Source organism: Rattus norvegicus, chromosome 14 (assembly GCF_036323735.1).
Source record: "Rattus norvegicus strain BN/NHsdMcwi chromosome 14, GRCr8, whole genome shotgun sequence".
In the NCBI taxonomy this organism is placed as follows: domain Eukaryota; kingdom Metazoa; phylum Chordata; class Mammalia; order Rodentia; family Muridae; genus Rattus; species Rattus norvegicus.
Window position 1 is genome coordinate 90,683,227 of NC_086032.1, and position 17,387 is coordinate 90,700,613.

The window sequence follows — 17,387 nt, forward strand, 5'->3', positions numbered from 1 at the left end:
CCAGAGCCTTTAAATTGCCAGCATTTCATGGGGTCTCTAGAGCCAGACAATGGGCAGAGCCCACCTGCTAGCCTTCATTCCCAACCCATTGACACTTGTGATACCGGAGACAAAATAGTGAATGCGATTTTGATTAACTTCGGGAAATCCAAGGCTGACATTTTCATTGGAGCATAAAGGAGAGCCAAGGAAGTATCATTGAGAAGGCACAAGGGAAAAACCCTCAGAGCACTAAGCGCTTGCTTTCCAGGAAGGCTGCCAATTTGGACCAGTGGGGACGAAGAACAGAGTCAGTGTGAGATTGCGTATGGGTAACCTGGGAAAGGACTGGGTCTAGGCAGTTGAAGACAAAATGGCTGTCAGCAGAGGTAGTTGCCACAGGCTAGGGTATGGAGTGGTCTGTGTTCCACAGTGGGGACAGGGAAGGCGGTGGGAGTGGGCTTGGACCCAAAGATTTACACTGTCAGAACTGGGACCTGAGAGAGAATCTGCATGACACCGAGGAGAATCCAGATCCCTTTAAGAATATTTGGAGGAAAGAAAGAAAAGGAAGCTCTCCAAGCATTGGGGTATTCTAGAAAATGCTTCCCTTATTTATATTTTAACCTCACAGTGACTCCAGTACGGAATCCAGACACATGAGGAAGCAGAGTGGAATTCTGTTTTCTCGAGGGAAGGGAAGCACAGGGCTCCAAGAGGGAAGAATGTTAAGATAAGGAAGTTAGACAGGTTTAAGATACACTTATGCATTATACATATACATATATATATATATATATATATATATATATATATATATATATATATATATATATACATACATGAGCACACGTACACACACATCAGGAAGCTTCTGGGAAAGGGGAAAAAACCACAGAGATGGGGTTCTTAGGCATGACAACCAAAGGTGGAAGGCTGTTGTTCTGGAGTAACAGAACGTGGAAAACGAGACCAGCTTTGTCTCAGGAGAGATGGACGACAGCAGGCATTCGCTTTGGGAATTAAATTTCCGATGTTCTCTTCTTATCTGAGAGCAAATATCCTCTCTGCCTTTCAGTATACGAGCTTCGAATTCAGAAAGAGGTGTCTGGACAGGAAATAAAGTTATGAGTGGAAGGGGTATGACAGGAAATAATAAGAAGCACTCAGCTTTAGCAATATGAGCAGGAACAGTAAGAACATATCACTTAAAAAGTTTTGCCCCAAAATAATATTCTCAGCATTCGCATAACAAAAGGGGTGCTCAAATGTATGTGCAACCTCAGTTCTGAGGGGCCTGGAAACAGATCACTGAGGCAGTCTGGGTGTGCAGGTTCCAGGATCAGAAGCTCTGACATTTAAGGACCAAGGACAGGTGTCCCAGTAGAGAGAGAGGGGGGGGGAGAGAGAGAGAGAGAGAGAGAGAGAGAGAGAGAGAGAGAGAGAGGGAGGGAGGGAGGGAGAGAGAGAGAGAGAGAGAGAGAGAGAGAGAGGGAGAGGGAGAGAGAGAGAGAGAGAGAGAGGGAGGGAGGGAGAGAGAGAGAGAGAGAGAGGGGGGGGGGAGAGGGAGAGAGAGAGAGGGAGGGAGAGAGAGAGAGAGAGGGAGAGAGAGAGGGAGGGAGAGAGAGAGAGAGAGAGAGAGAAAGAGAGAGAGAGAGAGAGAAACACGTTACCCTCTTCTCCTGCATGATCTGCTTTTGCCAGCAGTGTCATGGATTGTGTGACACCTTGGTGAGGGTAGACATTATTTGTACCTCGTATTCTTTTACAATTTCATATATGGACCCTGTGTATGTGATCCCGCTCCCAGCTAACTCTCTCCTAGTTCCCTCTCATCCTCACTAGCCTCCTTTCTCCATACAGCTCTTTCCCCTTTTAGATGTTTTGGTTTTGTTTAGTGTTCCTTGGATTTCATCAGGGACATTTGTATGATCCTGAGTTTGGAACTAACCATCAAAAAAGCTGGCCTTGTAATGGGCATACAACTAGGTAGTATGTTTTCCTCTCTCAGAATCTCTCGTTTCTAATAAACCAGCAGACTCTGTTCTAGGGTCCCAAGAATTCTTCCCCCTCCAAACTGACCACGAGAGAGCCCAACTTCCATAGACCCAATTCCAGTACACATTGCTGCTGTGAGTCCGTGGCTGTCATGCTGTATCATGCTTAGAAGATGGCACTTTGTAACCTTTCTCCCCTTCTCTGGCATTTTCCAGTCTTTCTGTCCCTTTGCCTGCAGTGTTCCCTAAACCTTAAAGGGGTGTCCCAAAAGTGTCATCCAAGGCTGAGCCCTCAGCAGTCCTTTATTTCTCAGCGTCTTGTCCAGCCACCAGTCTTTGCACTTACCTCAGTTCTCCGAAAGGAAAAGTTTCCCCATTTAAGACAGAAAGAGTCAATCATGTCTCTGTGGGTATAAACAGATACACAATGTCGATTAAGCTAAGCAGCCGACTTCGGTTAATATGCCACAAGGTCTAAGACCTCTTTAGTCATGGGGTTTGGATCACGTTTACAGTATCAGGCGCGGATTGCCTTGTGGATAGCAAGCACCAAATCCACTTAGAGAGTGGCAGTTTGTTAGCTCCATGGTAGCCTCGCCATGAATAAAGGGATGGGCCTATCTTGCCTGGCAGGTTAGCATTATAATTTGTTGAATTCTCAGATGGGTTAGACTATTGGCGCTTTTACCAGCACAGTAGCCTTGCACGGCACCACCCAACACCATGAGAGCCAACCACAGTGGCGGATTCCTCTAGACCAGCTCCAACTTGATTTCTTTACCTCCGGCGTCTGAGGTGTGTGTTGTGTACAGTAGTAAGGTCTCATAAAATAGTTCTGGTGGGAAACTAAGATAAACTGAAAGAACCTGTATTGTTTTGGGGACCTTTGGGACCTCTCTGATCTGCCTCTTAGGGGTTTTGTTTCACGGCCCATTTTTCTGGGATCTGCATTGTCTGTTCCTGTGTGGGTGTCTGTCTTCATGTTCTCTTTTATGTTTTCTTAGTGGGTGGCGGATAGGCTAATACACAACTGCGTGGTTTTATCATGCTCCCTTTATCTTATTTGACTCCCTCCCTGTTCTCTCCTCTCTTCCACCTCACCACTCCTCTACCTGTTTGCAACTCTCCATCCCCCATACGCTCCCTCTCTACCCTCCTTTAACTTACGAGGTGCTGTGGCACCCTCCCTCCTTCTATCTCCTTTGTGCTCTCTTGGGTTCTCACAGTGAAGCTGTATATCCGTTGCTCAGTCTACATAGTCAAATGCTAACTTGATCCAGAAATGCCTTCCCAGATACACTCAGAAATAATGCTGTGCTAGATAGCCGAACACTGCTTTTTCAGGCACTCTGACACGCAAAAATACCACGTTAGCACCGTCGACAAGATGGAGAGTTTGAAGGGAGCTGTCTTGGCATTCTAAGACGTTCAGCCACCTCTGGACTGTGTCCATTAGATACCACTTATCATCACTGTGACAACTTTAAGTGTCTTCCAGCATTACTCACGTTGTCTGCTGGCAGCACGATGACGGCTGAGAACTGTCGATGTAATGTGACCTTGCTATGACCTAGGGAAGCAGAAGGCAGCACATGCTGCTGTTTCTGAGAGAGGGGGTGCACTGGGCTCCGTGCCACCAGTGACAGCACAGTGTGTGTTACAGAAGCAAGACTGTGAGTGCAGACTTAACTGAGAGAGAAGGTTTTGGGGTAGAAGGAACGGGGCCTCCCTACAGTACCAACCCTGTGGCAGAAATACACAGAGAAGGAGGGCCAAGGGAATCAAATCTTCTTAGAAAAGGTCCTCGTCACCAGGACCTGAGAAGAATATGAACCCAGTTGCACTTGCAGAGAAAACTTAAAAAAATTACAATTTATCCATTCTAATTTTGCATATGTGACGAGTACAGCTGTGCACGTACCATGGTGCATGTGTGGAGGTCAGAGGGCATCCTTGAATGTCGGTCCTTAGCTTTCAATCTTCAGACAGGGTCTGTCTTTTGTTTGCTGATGTGTAGGCCAGGCTGTTTGAACCGTGAGCTTCCAGGGACTCTCCTGTCTCTACCTCCTATCTCACAGTTGGGATTCCAATGCAAGCGATAGTGCCTAGCAAACACTGCCTCACCGACGTGTCTCCTCAGTCCTTGAACAGGAAAACTCAACTTGAATGAAGTCCAACTTACTTCCCCCCCCGCCTAGTTGTTGTACTAAAGGGGGAAAAAAATCAGCTTTAAACCCAAGGTCACTTGGATTTGCTTTTGGATTTTCTTCTAGGAGTTTTATAATTTTGTATTTAGACTTCAAGCTTGCGATGCATTTGGAACTAATTTTGAAACTGGTGTAAGGTCTCAGCTCTATGCCTTTCCTGATTGGTTGAGGGCATGTGGCTGTGCATTTGCCCTCCCTGGGTCTGCTTGATGAAATGCCGCTCTCCTGTTTACATTGCCTTGGCTCCTTGGTCAAGGACCAGATGGCTATGCTTGGATGAGTATGTTTCTGGGCTGTTCATTTGGTTTCATTCAGTGTTTTATAAATTGCTGGCCTTAGCTTACCAGTGGGTCATATAATCAATTTGGAAGGTCTTAAGATTAGCATTTAAAAAAAAAAAAAGGACAGAATTAAGTAGAAAAGAATAACATTCTCTCAATGGTGAGAATGTTATTATTTTCCGAAGCTTCAGTTTCAAGTACATACATTTATGTGTGGCCTTTGTCCACAATTCATAATGTTTATCTTACTGTAAAGAAAAAGTTCCAAACCCTCTCAAAAGAGGTGATACCCCTCCTTATAGCTCTCTCCTTCTCTCTCCTGGTCTCATGCAGTCTAGACTGGCCTGAACTCACTATAGAGTATGTGGGGTCTTGCTACCCCTGCCTCTCAGGTGCTAGGATTCTAGGTGCTAGTCACCATGCACAGCTAAGAAGTGATCTCTTTCTCTAGAAGTAGAGGATTCCAGTTTGAAAATTAGAATTAAGCAGTAGCTATAGAAAGCTAGGCAGGGCAACTCCCAGAGGCAGCCAGTCGCCCCTTTATTATTTTTTAATTTTATGAAAATTCCCTACTGTCTTTACATTCTCTAGCCATTAGCAATTCACACATGGGTGGGACATTATGAAATTCCCCCATACAAGCTGGCATGTTGACTGGTGTGCTCCTGTGCAGATCTCGTGCTGTGCTGGTGACCAAATTGTTGAGAATTCATGAGTTCTTAAGAATTTGCTACCTTTGGGGCTGGAGAGATGGCTCAGCAGTTAGGCGCACCAACTGCTCTTCCATAGGTCCTGAGTTCAATTCCCAGCAACCACATGGTGGCTCACAATCATCTGTAGTGGGGTCTGGTGTGTCTGAGGACAGCTACAGCGTGCTCATATACATAAAATAAATAAATAAACCTTTTTTTTTTTAAGAAGTAAAAAAGAAAAAGAGTTTACTACCTTTCAGGCATTGTCTCAGTCTCTTAGCTTCTACCATCTTCCTTCTCCCTGTTTGAACTATGCTAACCTGGCCCAAGAGGTTTCAGTGGAGAAGAATTTCAGTAGGTGGCCTGGAGACTGTTTTTGTGGTATTTTGGTGAAGAGTGTGGCTGCTTTTTGGCATTGTCCTAAGAGTCTGCCTGAGGCTAAGGTGAAGAGATTTAGATTAACTGCTTTGAAAAGGGAAGTCTCAAAAACAGCCTGGTGTAAATTCTGTTGTGTGGTTACTAAAGTTCACTCTTATGAAGAACATTTTAATGAAAAGGAGCAAGATGAGAAAGGAAAAATGTAAAATGTATGGTTGGAGTATTAAAAGGGGTACTCAGAAGTAAGACGGAGCTGAATCCTGTGTTCAAGGATATTAAATTGAATTAGGGGAGTAGTGACCTTGCTTGGGGCAAAATCCCACTCATCCAGGTTTAGGTTCGGGCAGGGCCGTACAAGCCTTTAATCCCGGGAGGCAAAGACAAGTAGACCTCTGAGTTCAAGGTTAGCCTAGAACAGAGAAAGTTCTAGGTGAAGAAAAACTTAAATCTAGGCTTGGTGGACCACACCTTGAATCCCAGTGCTTAGGAGACAGACAGTGCTTAGGACTCATTTTTACTGAGTTCAAAGTCATTCTACAGAGCAAGTTCCAAGACAGCCAAGCTTAAGCAGTGAAGGAGTAGGAAAATAGAAAGCTGGTGATAAGGGGTTGGGGATTTAGCTCAGTGGTAGAGCGCTTGCCTAGCAAGCGCTAAGGCCCTGGGTTCGGTCCCCAGCTCCAAAAAAAAAAAAAGAAAAGAAAAAAGAAAAAAAAAAGAAAGCTGGTGATAATAGAACAAGGAGACCATATTCCGGCCCCAGCAAGAAGCAGAACTTGGAAGCCTTGGCCACATGGTTCTGGCTTTAGAGTCCAGAACAGAAGGGACAACTGGGAAACTGATGCTGGTTAGCTGGAGTTGAGAAATTAGCGGTGATTAAGAAAAGCATCACTGAGATAGAGCCAAGGTTATTCCTCCTGCTGCAGCTGTACTTGGTAAAGTGTCAGAGTCACCCAGGTGGTACTGGTTTTGAAGGCATGGAGGGGTCATGAAGAGCAGCTGAGGCCTGGCACTGTGAGAGGCCATGGAAGGCCGTTGGTGAAAGCACAGCCTCAGTTGCAGTTGACCCAGGACTGAAGGGGTCACGCCGAGGAGTTGAGGCTTAGCACCATGAAGAGAGCCTATGAGAGGCTATTGGTGAAGCTTAGTTGCAGTGGAAGACCCCAGTGTAATTAGAGATGCCGGTACCATAGGATGGTCGCCAAAACCAGCAGCAACGGTAGATTGGCTCAATCTGAGCTTAGAGGGCTACGGAGGGTAGAGCTGGCGAAGTGACACCAGCCCTTTGGAGAAGCCGGGAAGACCATGTGTGGGTCCTAGACATTGCAACAAGAAGCTGTAAAATTGAAGTTGCCTTGGATAACCCAAGATACTTAAGATGCTAGAGCTACAGGATGTCTGCTGAGGAAAGCTGCTAACAGGGAGTGGGACCAGCCCAAGAGAAGAAGTTGGTTGCAGTCAAGAAAGATGAAAAAGGAGCTGGAGATCTGAAGACCACTTTGGCGTGAGACATGGAGATACAGAGTTTGGAGTTTCCCCAGCTGGTTTCCTGTCATGATTTGGGTATTACAGTTAAGTGATTGGATGGATCTCAGAAGAGACTTTTAACACTGTTGAGACCATGGGGACTTTGGAAGGTAGACTAAATGTACTTTTTTTTTTATTATGCTATGACTAGATATGGGTCCTGTAGACTCTTGTGTTTGAACAAGCCTATGGGGGCCAGGGAGTAGAATGTGATGGTTTGTATATGCTTGGCCCAGGGAGCGGAACTACCTGGAGGTGTGGCCTTGTTGGAGTAGGTGTGGGTTTGGTGGAGTAGGTGTGTCACTGTGGGAGTGGGCTTTAATACTGTAGTCCTAGCTGCCTGAAGCCAGTCTTCTGCTAGCAGCCTTCAGATGAAGATGTAGAACCCTCAGTCTCTCCTGAATTCTGCCTGCCTGGATGCCACCATGCTCCCACCTTGATGATAATGGACTGAACCTCTGAACCTGTAAGCCAGCCCCAATTAGATGATGCCCTTGTAAGAGTTGCCTTGGTCATGGTGTCTTTTCACAGCAGTAAAATCCTAACTAAGACAAGGTCTTTGATCCATTTGGACTTGAGTTTTGTGCAGGGTGATAAATATGGATCTATTTTCGTTCTTCTACATGCAGACATCCAGTTAGACTAGCACCATTTGTTGAAGATGCTTTCTTTTTTTCCATTGGGAGATGGGAAGAAAGAGGGGGAGGGAGAGTGAGAGTGAGAAGGAATTGTGGGTAGCTGAGCAGTCTTTCTTCTCTGCAAGGTTGGCTTAAATCTGGCCGGCGGTGAAGCGAGCTGTTGCTGGGTGGCTGTTGGGTGGATCCCAGTGGAATTGTGACAAGCCCTGCTGATAACTCCTCTGCCTTTGCAGCTTGTATCCATCTTCTGATGTCTCGAGTACCAGTCGCTCAGGAGGAGGCTTCCAGGTCAGAACCAGCTTGATTTATTTCATTCATGTCCCGTGATCCAAGTGTGTAGCATCTTCAGTAAAAGGGACTTAAGTCTAAGCTTTGGGAGGCAACTGTGTTAAGTTTGTCAACTTGGCACAAACAAGAGCCATCCGAGAAGGGGGACCCTCAACTGAGAAAATGCCTTCACGAGATTGGCGGGAAGGCAGGTTTGTAGATCGTTTTCTTGATTGGTGATTTAGGTGGGGGAGGGGTAGCCAACTGTGGTTGATCTGTATGGTTCTAGGTTATAAAAGGAAGCGAACTGAGCAAGCCTGTGCAAGGCGTGTTCTTCTGTGTGGCCTCTGCTTCATTTCCTGCCTTCACATTCCTGCCTGTGTTCTCCTCCAAGTGCCTGTGGTCCTGGTGGTTATCAGAGCACTAGAGAGCAAACCACTCAGCAGCCAAGTGCAGGAGTAGCCAGTATTGTTTAGTGGGGGAGAGGAGCTCTTCAACTCCCATGTCAAACTACTCCAAGGAAGCGATCTGTTTTTCTTTCTTTTCTTTTTCCTCACATTAGTCTACGATTCCTGGGGGGGAAAAACAATATTCTTCAGTATGGGGCGACTTCATTTATTCACAGACTTATATATGAATTTATCATATATATATGATAATAATCTTATAATGTAATAGATTTCCCTGTGGCTTTTTTAGGTTTCGTTACTTTGCCTCTTTCCCTCTCCCTCTGTATTACACCACCCTCCATGAAGTCCTCTGCTTGTGCCCTCCCCACCCCCGCCCATTTCCACTTCGTAGCACAGAGTCCCACTCTTCCTGTCTCTAGTGCCTCTTCTTATGCCTGCCTCCCCAGTGGTTCATTTCTGAATGCCAGGGGCTCAGTGAAGAAACGGAAATGGCTGCTCTGTGGGTGGAAAAGGGAGAAGTTTATTCTGCACTGCCAAGGGTTGTCTGCCAACCAGAGAGAAGGGCAAGGAGGACTGATCTCCACATTAGAAGGAAATGTGTGGGTTCCTGGGAGAAAAGGGAGTCTGTGAGCTGGAGTGGGGGAGGGGCTTTGAAATATATACCGGGTACTTGTGAGTACACAGAGGGAGCTTACGAGGAAGCTCACACCTTGACTTGTTGGTAGGCATCACAGGCATATGTTAATGCAGGAGCCATACTTCCCTTTTGCTGGCAATAAGGAGAAGCACTCCTTTTGGCAAGTGAGAACCAGTTTCACAAGTTCCCGAGGAATGCTGCCTTTTGTCTAACTGCCAGATTTTGGGGAAATGTCATTTCCTTCAGCCTGGACAGCTTCTACTCTCCCAGCTCCTACAGTAACTGCAAGTTATAAAGCCAAACCGAACACTTAGAGCTAGGATCTCCAAGTAAGAGATTAACATGTGGCGTTTGACTTTGGGGCTTTGGGTTACCTCACGTAATATGTTTTCCAGTTCCATTCATTTACTTCCAGATTTCACGGTTTCAGTTTTCTTTAAGGCTGAATTCCATTGTGCGTACGGGATACATTTTTATTCCCCATTCATCAGTTGATGGACACCTAAGCCGCTCGCGTTTACTAGCCATTGTGAATAAAGCGACAACAAACATGGCTGAGAAAGTGTAGTAGGATTTTTAGTCTTTTGGGCACATGAGAGGGAGTTATGTAGATGGGGCATATGTAGATCTGTTTCTGGCTTGTTGAGACTGCTCCACAGCGATTTTCATAGCGGCTGCCCTAGTCTGTAATGCCATCAATAGTGAAACAGTTCCTTCCTGCTTACCCACTTCTGCAATGTTTGTTGTCAGTTGCTTTTTTTTTTGTTTTGTTTTTTTGTTTTTGTTTTTTGTCTTTGTTTTTGTTTTTGTTTCTCCCTGTAGCCCTGGTCCTAAGATGAAATCACAAAGTTGTTTTAGTTTGCATTTCTCTGATTGCTAAGGATGTCGAACACTGAGATAGTAGCTTTATTTATTTATTTATTTATTTATTTAACTATTCTATCTACAGTCCATTTCTTGACGGGATCATTTGTTTTCTTAATTTTTTTGTTTTGTTTTCTGTTTTTAAATGTGTATACTATGAATGTTAATTCTCCATTGTACTATAGCTGGTAACCCCCTCCACACACACACACACACACACACACACACACACACACACACACACACACACACTGTTGGACTCCTCTTCACTCAACTGTTTGATTTGCTGTAGAGAACTTTTTATTTTTATGAGGTCCCTCCTGTCAATTGGTATCAGTAATTCTTAAGTGAATGGAGTCCTATTCAGCAAGTCCTTGCCTGTGTCTACATCCTGGAGTTCTTGATTCATTTGGAGTTGATTTTTGTGCAGGATGAGAGATAAGGATCAAATTTTATTATTCTACATATGGACATGTGGGTCCTTCCACATATGGAGTTTTCCCAGCACCATATGTTGATGATGTTGCCTTCCTTCCAGTGTGTATGTTGGCATCCTTGTTGAATATTGGGCTGTAATTATGTGCACTTAAGTTTGGATCTTCATACTGCTTTTATTGTTTTGGTTTTTTTTTTTTTTTAGAATTATTTATTTTATTATGTGAGTACATTGTAGATCTCTTCAGACACACCAGAAGAGGGCATCGGATCCCATTACAGATGGTTGTGAGCCACCATGTGGTTGCTGGGAATTGAACTCAGGTCCTCTGGAAGAGCAGTCAGTGCTCTTAACCACTGAGCCATCTCTCCAGCCCAGCTGTTTTAAGCTGTTTTTATTGTTAAGGCTCTGTAATATAACTTGAAATCTGGTATAATAATCCTTTCTTTTTTCTTTGCTTAGGGTTGTTTTGGCTACCTATGAGTCTTTTGTGCTTCCATATAAACTTTAGGATTCTCTCTCTCTCTCTCTCTCTCTCTCTCTCTCTCTCTGAAGAAGATAATGTGAATTTTATTAGAACTGCATCAAATCTATAAATTGTCTTTTGTAAAATGATAATTTTCACAGTTAATTCTACTTACCCATGAACATGAGAGGTTTTCCATTTTCTAATATCTTCCTCAATTTCTTTCTCCAAAGACTTAAAGGTTTTCATTGTTGGGGGCTGGAGAGATGGCTCAGTGGTTAAGAGCACTGACTGCCCTTCCAGAGGTCTTGAGTTCAAATCTCAGCAACCACATGGTGGCTCACAACCATCTGTGTTGGGATCTGACGACCTCTTCTGATGTATCTGAGGACAGCTACAGTGTACTTATACATAACAAATAAATAAATCTTTAAAAAAAGTTTTCATTGTTAAAACCTTTCACTCAGTTAGTCTTATGCCTAGAGATTTATCTTTTAAAAGGATTATTTTAATTTTAATCATGGAGTGAGGAGCATGTTTGTGGGCTTGCATGTGAGTACAGATGCTCATGGAGACCAGAAGCACTGGATCCTTGGGGACAGAGTTACAGACCCGATGTATGTGTTGGTAGTCAAGGTTGGATCCTCTGGGAGAAGAAGCCCCTTAAGAGCTGAACCATGTCTCCAGCCCCTAGAATTCTTTCCTCTTCTCTTCTCTTCTCTTCTCTTCTCTTCTCTTCTCTTCTCTTCTCTTCTCTTCTCTTCTCTTCTCTTCTCTTCTCTTCTCTTCTCTTCCCTTCCCTTCCCTTCCCTTCCCTTCCCTTACCTTCCCTTTTCTCCCCTCCCCTGCCCTCCCTTCCCCTGCCCTCCCCTCCCCTCCTCCTTGTCTTTGAATTTATTGTGAATGGGAATATCTGCACGTCCTTTCTCAGAGAGTTTGTTGTTAGCTTACAGAAAGGCTATTGACTTTTTTTTTTTTTTTTTTTTACTTTTTTTTTTTTCAGAGCTGGGGACCGAACCCAGGGCCTTGGCGCTTAGCTAGGCAAGTGCTCTACCACTGAGCCAAATTCCCATCCCTGGCTATTGACTTTTTTAAGGTACATTTTGTATCCTACCTCTTTTCTGAAACTTTTAGAAGTTTAGTGACATCTTTGGGATCTCTCATGGATCATATAGGGTCTTCTGCAACCAGAGAGGATTTGCCTTCTTTTTCCTATGTGTATCTATGAGAAAAATGAGGCAGAGAAGCAGATAGACTCAGTCTCAATAGGCCAAGATGGCTTTATCAGAGCAGCAAGGGGCCACAACCGTTCTTCAGACTAGAAGTTACACACATTTAGAGGGGGCTTGGGGACACATATTCATAGCTACTGGAAAGTTGTGGCTAATTTCTTCCTTCCTTCCTTCCTTCCTTCCTTCCTTCCTTCCCTCCCTCCCTCTCTCTCTCTCTCTCTCTCTCCCTCTCTCTCTCTCTCTCTCTCTCTCTCTCTCTCTCCCTTCCTTCCTTTCTTTCTTTCTTTCTTCTTTCTTTCTTTCTTTCTTTCTTTCTTTCTTTCTTTCTTTCTTTCTTTCTTTCTTTCTTTCTTTCTATCTTCCTTTCTTTGTGGTTTGCCTGGTGAGCTGAGTGGGATGTTTTTTGGAAAAACCATTGTTCCTGTAGGTAGAATAGAACAGTCACGCTAGGGCTAAGCTGTTCCTTTTGGCTATTGTCCATCCAGTACAGCCTGGCTCCATTCCTCATGACCTGACAGTATCCACTTAGTTTCCTTCTCTTGTCTTATCATCATTCTAGTTAAGGCTTTAAGTGCTAGGCTGAAAAGGAGCTAAGGATAACTCATTCCTCCTTATCAGTTTCTATAAAAGAAGCAGTTCCTGAGCGGTAGATTGACTTGAGAACTCATATGCCACTTTAACAAAGAGTAACATAACTCTGGTGTCAGGTTAGCATAGGGAAAAAAGGTTTGAGTTTGGAAGTTTGGAGTATTACATTAGACAGGTAGAAATGATGTGGAGGAAAGTGTCAGAAGGAAAAGGCTTGTGTAGATTTGTCCTTCTATCATCTTTGTGGTGATGACTGACCTAACTCAAATGTTAAGAATACTCCTTATTACAAAGAGAATGCCTTTCTTAAAGGAAATTTATGTACCACATTTAGATAGGAAGGCCAGGATCAAGAAGCTTTAATTAAAAAAAGTTTGAGAATTTGAAATATGCAAATAATGCATTTTTATCAAATTCACCCTCTAGTTCTTCCCTCCAGTCCTTTCTTTCTTCCTCCCCCTACCCTCAACCTTTTCTTCCCAATTCTTTTTTTTTTTTAAACTCACTGAGTCTAATTAATGCTACTTGTGTATGCGTGGATATGGGACCCCGAGCTAGAGTGTGGGGAACCACTTGGAAACCACATCTCTGGGAATTCATCCTTGAGAAGAGAATCCTCTTCACTCCTGATTCCTATGATTTTGTCTCCATTTAGGATGTAGGCTATGGTCTTGTCAAATAGACCCTTTATTGTGATGAATGTTCCCCTTAGTTTGATTTTCTTTGGGACTTTTATCATAAAACCATGCTGGATTTTTCAAAGGACTTTTTTCTTGCATACGTTGAGATGATTGTGTTATTGTTGTCTTTAAGTTCTTCTACCCAATTTACTGAATTTATTAACGTACGCATTTTCAACCATCTCCGCACTCTCAGGATAAAGCCAACTTGATCACAGTAGGTGCTCTTTCCGAGAGACACCTTCGTTCTGTTTTCTGTCGTTTTCTTCAGCCACACTGATACCTGATCTGAGGCAAAGAAGATGCAAGGTACTGATACTGAGTCTTAGACAGGTTACCAGTCTTCCTGTAGACAAACTCTCCTCTCCTGCCGCATTTTAAAGTTTCATGTGTTCCTTGTCTGGGAGATGAACCAATTTAGAATTAGGATGCCTGTCTTAGTCAGGGTTTCTATTCCTGCACTAAACATCATGACCAAGAAGCAAGTTGGGGAAGAAAGGATTTATTCAGCTTACACTTCCACATTGCTGCTCATCACCAAAGGAAGTCAGGACAGGAACTTACACAGGGCAGGAAGTTGGAAGCAGGAGCTGATGCAGAGGCCATGGAGGGTGCCGCTTACTGGATTGCTTCCCCTGTCTTGCTCAGCTTTCTTTCTTCCTTCCTTCCTTTCTTCCTTTCTTCCTTTCTTTCCTTCTTTCTTTCCTTTCTTTCTTTCTTTCTTTCTTTCTTTCTTTCTTTCTTTCTTTCTTTCTTTCTAAGAATTATTTATATGTTATACACTGTAGCTGTCTTCAGACACAACAGAAGAGAACATCAGATCCCATTACAGATGGTTGTGAGTCAACATGCAGTTTCTGGGAATTGAACTCAGGACCTCTGGGAGGACAGCTAGTACTCTTTTTTTTTTTTTTTTTTTTTTTTGGTTCTTTTTTTCGGAGCTGGGGACCGAACCCAGGGCCTTGCGCTTCCTAGGTAAGCGCTCTACCACTGAGCTAAATCCCCAGCCCCGACAGCTAGTACTCTTAATCACTGATCCATCTCGCCAGTCCCTCAGTTAGCTCTCTTATAGAACCCTGGTCACCCAGCCCAGAGATGGCACTACCCACAATGGCTGGGTCCTCCCCAACCTTGACCACTAGTTGAGAAAATGCCTTACAGCTGGGTCTCATGGAGGCATCTCCTTAAGGGAGGCTCCTTTCTCTGAGATAGCTCCAGCTTATGTCAGGTTGACGCACAAAACCAGCCAGTACAGATGCCTATGCTGAAATGAGGAGCTGGGTGACTTGAGCTTAGTAAGAGAGCAAAACTAGCTAGAGTCTGCTATCTGCTGCTTGGATAAAGAGCAGGACTAGCTAGAGTCTGCTACTGTGCCTGGTACCCAGGGCGGTAGGAGTGAGTGAGACAAGCCCAGAGCTCCTTTGCTAGTTACCAGTTAACATGGCTGTTTACTACTTTTTTTTTTTTTTCCAGACAGGGTCTCAGAATACATTTCAATATGACTAATTGCTAGTTCCCAATATACCTGAGGTTAGCCTTAAACTCTTGATCTTTCTGCCTCAGCCTTGCAGGTGCTGGGATTATATGAGTATGCCAAGCTTGATGTACATACTCCTTTAAAATATGTGGTGCTAGGGATGAACCCAGGGCTTTACGTATGTCAAGCATGTGTTATGTCATAGAGTACATCATGCTAATTATCAAGAATGTCCCCCAAAGGCCCATGTCCCCAGCCAACTGGGAGGTGTTATAAAACTTAAAAGGTATGGCTTAGAGGAGGGGAAGTTAGTTCTTTGGAGGGACCATCAGGGCAATTCCCCCCCAACCCCTGCCCCGGCAACCATGAGTAAGTTCATTGAACCACTATGCATGCCCTTGATGATGTACTGGCTTGACCCAAGCACATTGTAAAACCTTCAAAACTGTGAGCTAAAATAATCATTTCCTTCCCCCACCACCCCCGCCCCCACAAGGTTTCTCTGTGTAGCCTTGGCTGTTCTGGAACTCATTCTATACATAGACCAGGCTGGCCTTTGAGATCACCTTGTCTCTGTCTCCTGAGTGTTGGGATTAAAGGCTTGCACCACAGTTGTAGCCACCACCACCACCACTGGCTCCGTTTTCTCTTTTTAAGTTATTACCTCAGGTGCTTTGTTACAGCTATGGAATGCTACCACAGACTATATTACAGCCGGATTTTAAGTAACATTAAAAATAGTGTACTTCACCTTATATACAAGTGAAAAATTCATTGGTTAGTGCCTGTTTCTCAATTAAAAATGCGTCAAGAGTCTCTCAAACTTGAAAGAGGCTGGGGAGGTGAATTGGCCTTCCAAAAACTAAGGAAGCAGAAAACACCACTCTGCTCTACCTAAATAACTTTTGAATCATGAAGTCCGCTTTAACTTAATCAGTTAATGTTATGGTGCAGGGGGGAGCATCCTGCCGTTGAGCCACTCCCTGGACTATGATCCCTACTTCAAATGCGGTTGCCAAGACAAGGTTGTCTTTTTTTTTTTTTTTAATTTTAAATCTTATTTTCTGTACATTGGTTATTTGACTGCATGTGTGCCTGTGTGAGGGTGTCAGATCCTCTGGGACAGAAGTTACAGGCAATTGCGAGTGGCCATGTGGGCGGTGGAAAAGCAGACAGTGCTCTTAGCAACTGAGTCATCTCTTCAACCCCCAGCAAGGCCATCTTTTGAGAAGTTCTACCAGCCACCATTTTTTCTCTCACTCGGCAAACTGTATCAGTGGGCTTTGTACAGGCCAGTGTGTTCTATGTGGAGAGAGTTCAGCTGAGTCTGCAGAGATCTCCCATAGATCGATCCTGAGGGTGAGGTGCCTATCTTGAGAAGTATAACCTTTTTTTTTTTATTGGATATTTTTTATTTACATTTCAAATGTTATTCCCTTTCCCGGTTCCCAGCCATAAGCCCCCTATCCCATCCTCCTCCCCTTTCTATGAGGGTGTTCCCCCTCCCCAACCACCTCCCCTTCCTGCCTCCCCACCCTGTCATTTCCCTACACTGGGGGAAGTCCAGCCTTGGCACGACCAAGGGCTTTTCCTCCCATTGGTGCCCATCCTCTGCTACATATGCAGCTGGAGCCATGGGTCTGTCCATGTGTACTCTTTGGGTAGTGGTTTAGTCCCTGGGACCTCTGGTTGGTTGGTATTGTTGTTCTTATGGGGTTGCAAACCCCTTCAGCTCCTTCAGTCCTTTCTCGGGGACCCCATTCTCTGCTAGTATTTATTTGCCTCTGTATTTGTCAGGCTCTGGCTCAGCCTCTCAGGAGACAGCTATATCAGGCTCCTGTCAGCATGCAGTTCTTGGCTACATCAATACTGTCTAGTTTTGGTGGCTGTATTATATATGGGCTGGATCCCCAGGTGGGGCATTCTGAATGGCCATTCCTTCAGTCTCTGCTCCAAACATTGTCTCCATATCCCCTCCTATGAATATTTTTGTTCCACCTTTTAAGAAGGACTGAAGAAACCACACTTTGGTCGTCCTTCTTCTTGAGTTTCATGTGGTCTGTGGATTGTATCTGGCTAATTCAAACTTTTGGGCTAATATCCACTTATCAGTGAGTGCATACCATGTGTGTTTTTCTGTGATTGGGTTACCTCACTCAGGATGATATTTTCTAATCCATCCACTTGCCTATGAATTTCATGAAGTCATTGTTTTTGATAGCTGAGTAATATTCCATTGTGTAGATGTACCACATTTTCTGTATCCATTCCTCTGTTGAAGGACATCTGGGATCTTTCCAGCTTCTGGCTATTTAAATAAGGCTGCGATGAACATAGTGGAGCATGTGTCTTTGTTGTACGTTGTAGCATCTTTTGGGTATAAGCTCAGGAGTGGTATAGCTGGGTCCTCAGGTAGTGCAATGTCCAATTTTCTGAGGAACCTCCAGATTGATTTCCAGAGTGATGGTTGTACCAGCTTACAATCCCACCAACCATGGAGGAGTCTTTCTCCACAGCCAGCCTCTGCTGTCACCTGACTTTTTGATCTTAGCCCTTCTGACTGGCATGAGGTGGAATCCTTTTGATCTCTGCTCCCCACTTGCTTCTTGAAAGGCTGACAGTTCAGTTAGGAAG